Source organism: Erinaceus europaeus, chromosome 22, assembly GCF_950295315.1.
Source record: "Erinaceus europaeus chromosome 22, mEriEur2.1, whole genome shotgun sequence".
Lineage (NCBI taxonomy): Eukaryota > Metazoa > Chordata > Mammalia > Eulipotyphla > Erinaceidae > Erinaceus > Erinaceus europaeus.
This window is the reverse complement of record NC_080183.1, coordinates 92,940-105,730: the sequence shown is the minus strand read 5'-3', so window position 1 is coordinate 105,730 and position 12,791 is coordinate 92,940. Positions and strand designations below refer to the sequence as shown.

Below are 12,791 nucleotides of genomic sequence, written 5' to 3'. Positions count from 1 at the left end.
CCACCTGGCCCAGGTGTGAGTGTGGGGGGGACTGTCACCCAGAGCACCCAGCACCACCTGACCCAGGTGTGAGTGTGGGGGGGACTGTCACCCAGAGCACCCAGCACCACCTGACTCAGGTGAGAGTGTGTGTAGGGGACTGTCACCCAGAGCACCCAGCACCACCTGACCCAGGTGAGAGTGTGTGTAGGGGACTGTCACCCAGAGCACCCAGCACCACCTGACCCAGGTGAGAGTGTGTGTAGGACACTGTCACCCAGAGCACCCAGCACCACCTGACCCTGGTGTGAGTGTGTGTAGGACACTGTCACCCAGAGCAGCCAGCACCACCTGACCCAGGTGAGAGTGTGTGTAGGGGACACTGTCACCCAGAGCACCCAGCACCACCTGGCCCAGGTGTGAGTGTGTGTAGGGGACTGTCACCCAGAGCACCCAGCACCACCTGACCCAGGTGAGAGTGTGTGTAGGGGACACTGTCACCCAGAGCACCCAGCACCACCTGGCCCAGGTGAGAGTGTGTGTAGGGGACTGTCACCCAGAGCACCCAGCACCACCTGACCCAGGTGAGAGTGTGTGTAGGGGACACTGTCACCCAGAGCACCCAGCACCACCTGGCCCAGGTGAGAGTGTGTGTAGGGGACTGTCACCCAGAGCACCCAGCACCACCTGGCCCAGGACGCGGCCCCCTCCAGCTCCCGCCCCTCCCGCAGGTGCCGCTGGCCAAGGTGGCGCCCTCGACGGGGTCAAAGGTGACCCCAAAGCAGCAGCTGCTCCACGCGCAGCCGCAGGGCAGGCTCCGGGCGCTCCGCGCAGTCCGGGGACCTCGAGTGCGACCCTCAGCGCCCAGGAGGGGTCGCCGCGCCCCGCGCCCCGCGCCCCGCGCCCCGCGCCCCGCGCCCCGCGCCCCGCGCCCCGCGCCCCGCGCCCCGCGCCCCGCGCCCCGCGCCCCGCGCCCCGCGCCCCGCGCCTCACCTGCGCTGGGCAACCGGCGCTCAGTGGCGGAGAGGGCGGCTCCCTGCCTCGCCCCGCCCCACGCAGGCCCCGCCCCACGCAGGCCCCGCCCCACGCAGGCCCCGCCCCAGCCAGATAGGCCCCGCGTCCTCCGCGCCTGTCCGCCCCCTGCAGGTCAGCCCCGCCCCTGTGGGGTCAGCCCCGCCCCTGTAGGGGTCAGCCCCGCCCCCGGCAGGTCGGTGCCGCCCCAAAGGTGTGCGGAGCCCAGGCTGCTGCAGGTGCACCGAGTTCTTCCCGCCTGTTTCTTCCCGGCCACCCGCCACCAAAGGTCTAGAGCACCAAGCAGCTTGGCATGGACCGAGGGGACCAGAGGGAGAGAAAAGGCAGGAGGGTAGAGGGGACCTTCTGGCCTAAGGAGCCTCCGATTTCGTTTAAGTTTTATTTATCTGTTTATTGATGGAGGGGTGGCCGTCGATGTCACCCGAAAGCCAGGGATACACGGGAACCTCGTCCTCTTTGAACAGGAGCAGGAGGTGCAGACACGCTTTCTTTGCAGAGTTTTCTGCACCAATCCCTTTCCCTCTCCCTCTATTATTTATTTCTATTTCTTTATTGGCCGTCAGCATCACCCCAAAACCGGGGGTGAATGGGGCCTCGTGATGGGGGTGGGGGGCTAGTGGTTTAGAATCAACATAAAATACACTCGTTTGTACAAGCATAACATTAACCAGTTTTCCACATAACAGTTCAACCCCCGTCATGTTCCGGACCTGAGCCCTCCCGTCCACCACAGATTCTTTTACTTTGGTGCCATACGCCCTTATTTTCTTTAGCCTTTCCATAGTTGTGTCTATGTACCATTACTTGATGTCAGTGTTGCTATCTTAGCTATAAAGCTATCGCCTTTCTTAATTAGTTTGGCAGATTAAAAAAAAAAACTTATTTTAATGAAAGAAAGAGAGAGACCAGATACAGCTCAGAATTGACTTGTGGAGGTGCAGAGGATTGAATCGGGGACTTCAAAGCCTCAGGCTTGAAGGTCTTTTTGGCAGAACCATTCTGCATTTCCACAGCCCAAAGCTACCCTCTTGGCTTCTGCTGGCTGGTCAGGGCCTCCTAGCAACCACCACAGAGTCCCCTCAAGCTCTAGTGGGAGACCCACCCCAGCACCCCAAGAGGGGCTGCCTGCCCCTTCCCCCTTTTTCTTCTTCTTCCAGACTTCCCAGACTCTCAGTCACGGCTGGAACGTTGTTGAATGATTTCTGTATAATCTGCTGATGCTTGGCTCACTTTTTGAGAGACTGGTGGATTGCAAATGGAGATGATTGGAATATGTTTCTACCTGGTGTGGAGTCTTTCCCAGAGTTGGCTGTTTCCATCTCTAGGTCCTAAGGGTGCTAAAGTAGAGGGCAGGGCAAGTCCTAATTCAAACTAATCTAAGAAATATAGTTGCTTTCCTCAAGATTGCCACCACACCTGAAGGCCTAAGAACCTGTCCCCGCCCCCTTCCTTTTTTTCTTTTTAACCAAAGTGCTGCTCAGCTCTAGCCAGGGATTGAACCTGGGACCTCAGAAACTCAGGCGTGAAAGCCTTTTGCAGAACCACTTGCCATTTCTTGGCTCCCTATTTTACTTTGCTTCATCCTGAATTCTTTAATAAATGTAATCTACCACCACAAAAGATGCCATTTTAATATAAAAATATCTTGAATTAAAGCCACTTGAGCAGGAACAAGAAGAACATTCTAAACAAGCTTTTTCTTCTGAAAGCAGGTGAAACTCCGACGTCAAAGACCCATCCTATCACCAGATAAGCTTCAGGATGAGGGAACACTGTACACACAAGCCTTGTTAAACTAGTCCTTATCTTCCTGGTCACTTCTGCATGATTAACTGTGCAAGCCCAGGCTTCCTGACTTGTCCAGTTTTCATGACTGACTGCTCTTTGTTCAGCTTAGTACATCAACTTTTGGGTCCTAACTGTCCCACTGGAGCTTTGCTTTCCTGTGAGGACCTGCAGCCAGGGAAACCTGGATGCTTGTGCCTATTCACACTCCCAGCAGGAGTGAGGATCCAGAGGCAGAAGGAAAGTGTCCCTTGCCCTCCAGACCACACAGCTCTCTTCCTGATCACATGCCTGTTGCCTGCTGTCAGTCCCAGTATGCTCACCCTCAGTATGTTGTCACTGCTCCAGATGTTTGCAAAGTTCTGTGCTGTTTGCACAAAGCTCTCACAGGTCATCTCATTTTATCCTCAACTGCAGTGTAGCTGTTACTGACCTCATTTTATAGTTGAAATTATTGAGGGGTGAACAAACAGTCACTGTGCAAGTAAAGAGTCAAGATTGACTGTGGACTCCAGACTCCAAGACTTCTAGAGCATGATTTTGTATGGCACACATTATTAGTGTGGACAGGATATTATGATACCCTATGAGGGCATCATAAATATTCATGATATATATGTGTTATACATTTACATTTTCCCTAGATTTAAAAAAAAAGGAGAAACATGTCTGGCTAGAAACCTCCAGATTCATGTATTAACTTCTTTTTAATTTCTTTTTTTTTAATCTTTAGGATAGAGACAGCCAGAAGTCAAGAGGGAAGGAGGTGATACAGCGGGAGAGAGACAGAGAGGCACCTGCAGCCCTGCTTTCACCACTCACAATGCTTTCCCCCTGCAGGTGGGGATCGGGGACTCAAACCTGGGTCCTTGAGCATTGTAATACATGTGCTCAACTAGGTGCACCACCACCCGGCCTCCTGCTTTTTTTTTTTTTTTAATGTATTGACTTTTAAGGACAGAATCTTTTTTTTTTTTTTTTTTCCTCCAGGGTTATTGCTGGGCTCGGTGCCTGCACCATGAATCCACCGCTCCTGGAGGCCATTTTTCCCCCTTTTTGTTGCCCTAGTTGTTGCAGCCTCGTTGCGGTTATTATTGCCATCGTTGACGTTGCTTTGTTGTTGGATAGGACAGAGAGAAATGGAGAGAGGAGGGGAAGACAGAGAGAGGGGGGAGAGAAAGATAGACACCTGCAGACCTGCTTCACCGCCCGTGAAGCGACTCCCCTGCAGGTGGGGAGCCGGGGGCTCGAACCGGGATCCTTACGCCGGGCCCTGCGCTTTGTGCCACGTGCGCTTAACCTGCTGCGCCACCGCCCGACTCCCAAGGACAGAATCTTTACCTATCTTTTACTCTCCTGCAGAACTGGACTTCACAGCACAGAAGACGAACATGTCTCTTAAATATGCCAATCAGAGGAGGAAGGGGATGTGTGAATGCACAATAAAACGTGCTAAATTGACCTGAGTACTTGGATTCTCGATTGAACAACCTCAACCCCACTGACTGACGAGTCCCAAGAGCAAGAGCTCCTGGAATTTTGCTGTGAAAAAGCTTCCTTAGCAGAACCCTCTCTGTTGACAGGCAAGGTTCTTTGAAAACCAGGAAGCCAGTTCCGTTGTTTTCCTAGAAACGCCTCTCTCAGCCTCAGGCCCCACTGACCTGAGTGGAGGAGATTCCAGCCCTCTCTCTTCTCTCTGTGGCTCTGGTGTTGCACCTCTCCCCTTGACAAGATGGCGACTGTGGCCTGACCAGCAGAGTTGCATTTGTTACTGCTCAGCAGTGATGTTCTCGGCATTTAAGGCCACATCATCTGAGGTCGCTCTCAAACACAGACCGGTGAACGTGGGCCATCGCGCTCCCTGAATTTTACCTCTGTGTATTCTTTCATTGGCTGGAGAGAAAGCACAGGTCCATATTCCTACTCTTTTCCTATTCATTCTTCACTCCTGTAGTTTTTATAGTTTATTTATGTGTTTACCTATATATTTATTCCATAGAGAGCGATCAGGAAGGGAAAGGGAGACAGGGAGAGAGAAAGAGACGCGGGCAGCCATGTTTTGGGGCTTGTGAAGCTTCCCCACTACAGGTGAGGGCTGGGGGCTTGAACCTGGGCCTTGCACATGGTAATCTGTGTGCTTAACTGGGTGTGCCACTACCCGGACCCTTACCTCCTGCCATTTTTAAGTGCCCAGTGACAGACAGTACGGCTCTGCCTCTCCAGCCTAGCCCTCTCTCACTGCCTGTCTCCACGCATGTCTCGCCTTCCGCGCTCACAGCAGCTCCTGACACGCCTGCCTGGCACGCCTCCCCTTTAACTCTCACACGCCTTTCACTTGAAGTACCACCTCTCCCCAACATTCTTCCCAGAGCAAGTTAGGTACCTTATTGTGACATCTGCACAACAATGTAATTATTGGCCTCCATCTTTCTTCCTTCCTTTCTTTCTTTCTTTTCTTCCTTCTTCCTTTCTTTTCCTTCTCCTCCTCCTCCTCTTCCCTTTATTAGGGGGATAATGGTCTACATTCAACAGTAAAATACAATAGTTGGTACATGTAGAACATGTCTCAGTTTTCCACACAACACTAACCTTCGCTAGGTCCTCCTCCACCATCGTGTTCCAGGACCTACTCCCTCCTTCCACCCCAGAGTCTTTCACTCTGGTGCAGTACAACTCCAGTCCAAGTCTTGCTCATTCTGCATGAGTTACCAGTGTGCAGAAATTCAGCCTTTTACCTCTTTCCTGAACACCTAGCATAGCACTTAACAAAGAAGAAACTCAAATATTTGTTGAATGAACTTTTAAAAACTTGTAGTACAAATTCCTAGCATGCTTGTGGAATAATTCCACAAATAGGAGTGGCCACAAAGGTACAATGGCGTGCGGACAGGCTTCTGCTCCCCCCCAGTTATTTCCTGCCTCTTCTCTACCTTAGAAAAACATGGTTGCTAGATTGCTTACATCACTGATTCATTCGTTTACTTGCTCGACAAGCATTTGTGCACGGCTGTGGCCCAGCAGGTCCAGTCCTCGCCACCTGCTTCAAGGAGAAGGTGACATTTCTGCAGAGTCGGGAGTCCCTCCGTGATTCCTCTCTCCAGCCAAAAAGCTGACAGCTCCCCAGAAGGACTCTACAAAAAGCACCCAGCCCCTAGGTGGAAGCGGCAGCTCCCATGGAATCAGAGCAAGGTTAGGAAAGAAAAATAAACAGAGGGAGAGAGAGGGCTCAGGAAAAATAAGAGCTTTCTGCCAACCACAAGATCAACTTCCAATGATGACTTGTCAAAATCAACAACACACTTCTCAGTTTTATTAAAGCGATGTCATCTCTGTCTAGCTGGGGAGCTGGTCCAGCGAGGCTGCGAGACAGGTGCGATACTGCTCCAGGTTTCCAGAACAGAGCCCCCCACACACTCTGACTAAAACTAAGAAACATGTAAATCCCCATTTCCTGTTAATTCTATGTGGATTGGAAGAAGTGATTCAAACAGGAAACAAACAACTGCTTTCTTCTGAACTCCACATGCAACCGCTTCAGCTGTCAGCCTGGATCTCCCTCAACTGCCTTCTCTCTATGGTCTTGTTAACTTGATCAAAAGGAGAATGCTGGACAGGCTTTGGAAAGCTGAGGACTAGAACTATTCTCTGAAGAGCCTCTTGAGCCCTACAGGGGCAGAGGTGCTGGAAGGTTCTAGTTTGGCCTCGCTCCCTGTGTCTAGCTCGCTCCTACCCACTGGCCTGTTGACCGCCAGAGACACGGGGCCACCTCCAGAGTGAGCTGAAGCATGTGGCTGCAGAGATGACTGTTACCCGTAGAACATCCCATGGCTCTCTCCCAAACAGCCAGATGTGCTGGCTTCCCAGAGCCAATGCAAGTTGGCCCCACAGGGCCACTGTCAGCGGAGCTTCATGAGGCCTGGAGATGGACTTTTCTCTGATCCTCCGACCCCATATTCAGACCTTTGGTCCCCCCACGATCCTACAAGATCTCATGACTGCAGAATACCAGAGTGATTGCCCAGAGCCCTCTGACTGCCTGCCAAGCAGGAAGGTCATGAGGAATGTCCCACCCTCCCCTTCTGCTGTGCAAGACAGGGCCAGGGTGTATGTTGGAATGAAAGAAAGTTGGGTAAGGATTGTGCCACAGTGCAGGGCTCCCCAAGAAAAGGTGGTCCCACAGTTATCCTCTGGCTTCATCGTGTGAGGTTCCCAGAATATGAAACTGGCTTTCAACTCGGGAAAGATGGGGAGACAGAAGCAAAGCAGGGCCCAAGGAGCAGCTTCTTATGGCCACGTCCTCCCCTCCTCAGGAACAGCCAAACAGAAACCAAGTGGTAGCCAGAAGGGCACCTGAGCCTGACTGTGGGGCCAAAATTCAGAGTGAGGAGGAATGTCGGCTAGCAGTGACTAGGGAGAGTCACCGTCAGTGCTACAGAGCAGACAGTCTCATCACTGGAGCAGAAAAGCAAAAGCTGAGGGCTCCATTCCCCAAAGGTACCACAGCCATGGCCCTTCCTCCCCCCTCGGGTGCCAGTGGACCCAGGTCCTCAAACACCACAGCGTGCGCTCTGCCACTGAGCCACACCCTGCCCAGCAGCCTTCTGCTGAGACTCCTGCCTGGGCCCCACTTCTGTATTCACACTCTGCCATGACTTGCAGTTCCTTCCCTGCTGGAGTAAAACTCATCTCCCTGTTCCTAGATTATGGGTCCAGTCATGCAACCGACTTCGTGCCTTAGAAAGATATGGCAGGAGGAGTCGGGCAGTAGCGCAGCAGGTTAAGTGCAGGTGGCGCAAGCTCAAGGACCGGCGTAAGGATCCCGGTTTGAGCCCCCGGCTCCCCACCTGCACAAGTAGTGAAGCAGGTCTGCAGGTGTCTGTCTTTCTCTCCCCCCCTCTGTCTTCCCCTCCTCTCTCCATTTCTCTCTGTCCTATCCAACAACAATGACATCATTGACAACAACAGTAATAACTACAACAACAATAAAAAAAAACAAGGGCAACAAAAGGGAAAATAAATAAATATTTTAAAAGTTTAAAAAAAAGATCTAGCAGTAATCTGTTGAAGTTCTGAGCTTACAGGCCCAGGTAAGAGAGGCAGGTGTGCAGGTCTTTACTCCTCTGCCTGTGTTTCTGCCAACACCACAGTCTTGCTCAGATCACCCAGTTGGTCCACGGAGGATGAAGGACAGAGGTCAGCCAGTCCAGATCAGCCTAGACTAGATCAACTAATCCCCCGCTGATCAGATGGCCAGCAGGTCCGTGAGAAAGAGTGGCTAGCGGTTGTTTTCTTGTCATGGCACTGGGGAGCTGTTCACTGCACAGCAATAGCTGCTGCCTGTCATGTCCTGCAGTCACGACTTTCTGGGCCCAGGGTCCCCTCCCAAGTCATTAATGGCACCAACTGGGCCCATGGTCTGTTAGGTAACTTAGCTCCGGACCCTCCATAAAACCCCACTAGACATCTTCTGTCTTATTGATTAGAAGCAAACCTAACTATTTGTCACAGCCAAGTATAAGAGTGAAAACTCCAGAAAAGTGATTGCAGAATATTGATGGTTGTTTATACATGCAACTCAAAATCACTATCCAAAATAAAAGCTGAAGCCTGTCATTGGCAATTTCTTGCTTTCATCAACGTCTTAGGGAAATTCATCTGCCCAGCAAAATCCCCAGGCAGCTGTGGACGCCAAGAATTTCTTCCCCTCTCTTGATGTCCTCTCCAAGCCCATAAGAAGAATTGACGAGTAAATATGGCCAGCAGATGAACCAAATAGCCCAAGACATTCTCCTATGGCCATTGCATCTTGATTTGTTAGTCTGAAGCTCTCAGTGGTCTTCATCAGACTTAAAAGCACCGATGGCGGGAGGGGCTTGCAGACACTTAACAGTCGTATGTTTCCAGACATTCCTTCCCCCACCACTCCCTGCCTTTCACTGCCTCCCCACCCATCTAGTTTATGAGGGGACTGAGGATGCTGGAATTTCTCTTTCTGAGGACATGTGGGAGGTCTGTGGTCCATTTCCTACCGGCTGTGGGCCGCATTTGCCAGAAGGGGAAGGAAACAACAACAACACAAACGGGCTCCCGGCACAGCAGCGACTCCAAGCTGTCGGCTTTCCCAGAGCTGTGGGTCACCCTGTGAGGTGACAGAGCCCCAGGGACTAGCCGGGGTCTGGTGGCCAGCAAAGCAGCCCCTTCCATTCTTGAACAATAGCCCCTTACGGGAGTCAGGCGGTAGCGCAGTGGTTAAGCGCACACGGCACAAAGCACAAGGACCGGCGTAAGGCTCCTGGTTCGAGCCCCCGGCTCCCCGCCTGCAGGGGAGTCGCCTCACAGGCGGTGAAGCAGGTCTGCAGGTGTCAAAAATATATATATATATATCCCCTTAGGAAACCATTTGGCGTTTCCTGCAAAACATCCACTTGCTTGGCAGGCTGACCAACTCATCACCTCTGCTCATCTCTGATGAATAACAACAGTCCAAGAGGCCAGGGGACACAGGCTCCTTCCTGGCCACACCCACACCTACACCCCAGCATATAAACCCACTCCAAAAACACTGAGAAATATGAAGCCTCCCAACTAAAACCACTTTACAGAAATCACTTCCTTTCTCCCATCCACATAGGTCTGGGAAATGAATCACTGCTGTTCTCATTTATCTATCACCCACAAGCCCTGGGGAATGTTCGTCTCAACTCTTGGAACTAGTGGGCATTCTTCTCCAAATAATACTCAAATAAGTAGTGTTGTCAGCTTTCCAAAGAAATAATCGAGGAGCCACAATTTGAACACAGGGCTGCGTATGATTCTAAAGGTCAAGCTTCTTTCATTAAACCTCGGCGGCGGAAGCACTCTGAGGCCCAGTAAGTGCTCAGCTCTCAGTCACTCCCTTTTTCTTTCTTTCTTTTTATTTATTTGTTTATTTATAGGACAGAGAGAAATTGGGAGGGGAGAGGAGATAAAGAAGGAGAGAGACACCTGCAGCCCTGCTTCACCACTCGTGGAGCTTCCCCCCTGCAGTGGGGACTGGGGGCTTGACCCCAGGTCCTCCTACTTGGTGAGGTGTGCACTCAATGGGTGTGCCAGTGCCCACCCCCCTTTTATTTACAAGACTGCTTTGCACACCTGGCTCAGCACTTGGCTCTCTTGAGTTCTAGATTCTGGAGAAGCACATCTGGTTTTCATTATATTGAAAAGCTATGAACTCGGTGACACTTGAAAACTGAGTTATTTTATTAGCGAGAGTTTGCTGTGGCCAGGATGATGAAGAAGACCGAGAAGAAGTCTCCTATTGTTTCCTGTACTCACAGAAAGGCCAACGGAACAGAAAGAGGACGTCACGTGATCACGAGGCCTTGACTACATAGGCTTCACTGAAGCAAATACGCAGAAGGAAAAGGATTTCACCCTTGGCCTACAAAACAGAGCCCCTTTCCAAACCTCACTGTAAGAGGCGCCCAAGCCAACAGGACCTAACCTGGAGCAGTGTTCCCACGTGCCATTTCCTTGCTCTGATTCCACCCTTTATCAGCATCCAGAGACATCTCCTAGAACTAAGACAAATGGTCCTTGTGCAACCGCAGAGGCTTGATTCTGCTCTGGTCAGTGAAAGAAAGCAAACAATTTCACAATCTGGGTTGCAAACTACCGCAACCATGCTGCCGTTTTCACTGTGATTGCTGTTAACTTGAGATATTCTGCTGCCCACAGCTGTGTGAGGCTACCAGCAAGGACACTTTTCCATCACAAATAACAGAAAGCCTGACCTCGGAAACAAGGAACAAGGAACAGGAACAAGGAAAAGCCATCGGCTGGTGTGGCAGCTTGAGTTCTGTTCCTAATTCTTGAAAACCATCGTCAGAACCCTCTCCCCCTTCTCTAGGATAACCAATGTGACAGGCTGGCAAAAGAGGGTTATGGAAGTGGCACTGTGACAGAAAAGACTGTGCATGTCAGTGGAAATCAGTGAAATGACCCTCTTTGGCTATTTGCTTTTGGAAACCAGTTACTATGATGTCAGGAAGCCCAGGAATTTGTGGAGAGAAGCACATGGAGAGGCCACATCAAAGAGAACAAGGGCCGTGACTCGCGGCGTGACTGTGCCAGCACCAACATTCTGCTATGTGGGTGGGCCATCTTGGAAGGGTTCCTGCAGCCGCTGGTCGGGCTGTTCCAGATGGCACAACACTGTGGGACGGAGACCAGCCTTCCCCTGTGAGCCCCGTCCATATTCCATGCAATAGTCACACCTGGTGTCATGTCAAGGCACTGGGTCTGGAAAGGTCTGCTACACACACCAGAATCTCAACAGAAGTGTAAAGGTAGACCTGACTGATCAGTTTCTGAGCCAGCAAGTCAGCCATCCACTGCTGGGAGTTTTCTTTCCCTTTTCTTTGTTCTAGATTATGTCAGCTTCCCCCCGAATCTGCTGTCCTTGTGTCTGCTGAACAGTGGCCAGGGCGTCATGGAAACTTCCTCTTTCAGCTCAGGCCCCAGACAGAATTTCCCTGAACCACACTTGAGAGAGAATCTTCTCATGCTAGGTCGCAGGCTCCCCCCAAAAGGAGATAACATCCTGACTAATCAGGCCTCCTGTTGAAATGCAGATCAGTTCCCCAAGCCGCATTGCTTTACGTATGGAACAAGTCATTGGAAATGAGAAACCCATCTCACTGATCTAAGACATTAAAAAGGAGAGTTGGGTGAGTGGGAAAACTCCTGGGTTATGACCAGTCATGGGAGATGATAGCCAGGAGAGAACTCACAGCACTGGGACTGTCCTGAAGAGGTCACAGAGGACCTGGCTTTGTATAGATTACGCAGATCTGTGTTCAAAACCCATTTATTCTGGGTCTTTCTCTTAATCCCTTTCCTGGCCTGTCCTGTGTTTACCATCTGCCTTTTATTATCTTTTTCAGCCATCTGCAAAGTTATACATACCTGGTTTCTGGCAAAGACCACCCCGGTGGTGAAAAATGAGCTCTTCAACTCCCGGTGGTCTTACAGGTCCTGAAGAGCAACACCTGGACCTGGGCGAGGGTTGAGTCCATCTTCTCCCCATTTTGCCAATTAAGTAATTAAGGCCTTATGGTCAAGGCAGGTCATTTTTCCCCCAGGACCTCGTATGAAAAATGAAAAGAGTAGACCAAAAGATTAGTAACCTTTCTACTGGTGGGAATGTCAATTGGTCCAACCTCTGTGGAGAGCAGTCTGGAGAACTCTCAGAAGGCTAGAAATGGACCTACCCTATGACCCTGCAATTCCTCTCCTGGGGATATATCCTAAGGAACCCAACACATCCATCCAAAAAGATCTGTGTACACATACGTTCTTAGCAGCACAATGTGCAATAGCCAAAACCTGGAAGCCACCCAGGTGTCCACCAACAGATGAGTGGCTGAGCAAGTTGTGGTCCAGATACACAATGGAATACTACTCAGCTATGAAAAATGGTGAATTCACCTTCAGCCCATCTTGGATGGAGCTTGAAGAAATTATGTTAAGTGAGATAAGTCAGAAGCAGAAGGATGAATATGGGATGATCTCACTCTCTGGCAGAAGTTGAAAAACAAGATCAGAAGAGAAAACACAAGTAGAACCTAAACTGGATTTGGCATATTGCACCAAAGTAAAAGACTCTGGGGTGGGTGGGAGGGAGAGTCCAGGTCCAAGAAGGATGACAGAGGACCTAGTGGGGGTTGTATTGTTATGGAAAACTGGGAAATGTTGTGCATGTGCAAACTATTGTATTTACTGTCGAATGTAAAACATTACTCCTCCACTAAAGAAATTAAAAAGATTAGTCACTTCTCTAGCTTCCACATTGCTTTTCAACATTTTCATCCTTTTATTTCAGAGAGAGAGAAGGGTGGTAAGGAGAGAGAGAGAGAGAAAGAGAGAGAGGGAGGGAGGGAGGGAGGGAGGTCCCTGCCGCTCCCTCCTTTTGAGGACATTCCCCTGGTGTCCACCAGGGCCTTTGCATTTCACTG

General features: G+C 50.8%; 1 protein-coding gene across 4 annotated transcripts in view; it reads right to left on the bottom strand.

Moving 5' to 3' along the window:
• Window positions 1–11,763, bottom strand: part of TC2N (tandem C2 domains, nuclear) — a 41,918-nt gene extending 30,155 nt beyond the window's left edge. For 2 of the 4 annotated variants that reach the window (XM_060180915.1, XM_060180918.1), the window contains exon 1: window positions 973–1,059. The gene's annotated coding sequence lies outside the window, so the exon portion shown is untranslated. Of the gene's footprint in view, window positions 1–972; window positions 1,060–11,742 lie in introns of those variants that run through there. The other 2 variants (XM_060180916.1, XM_060180919.1) reach the window with 2 other exon arrangements.
• Window positions 11,764–12,791: the final 1,028 nt, after the last annotated feature.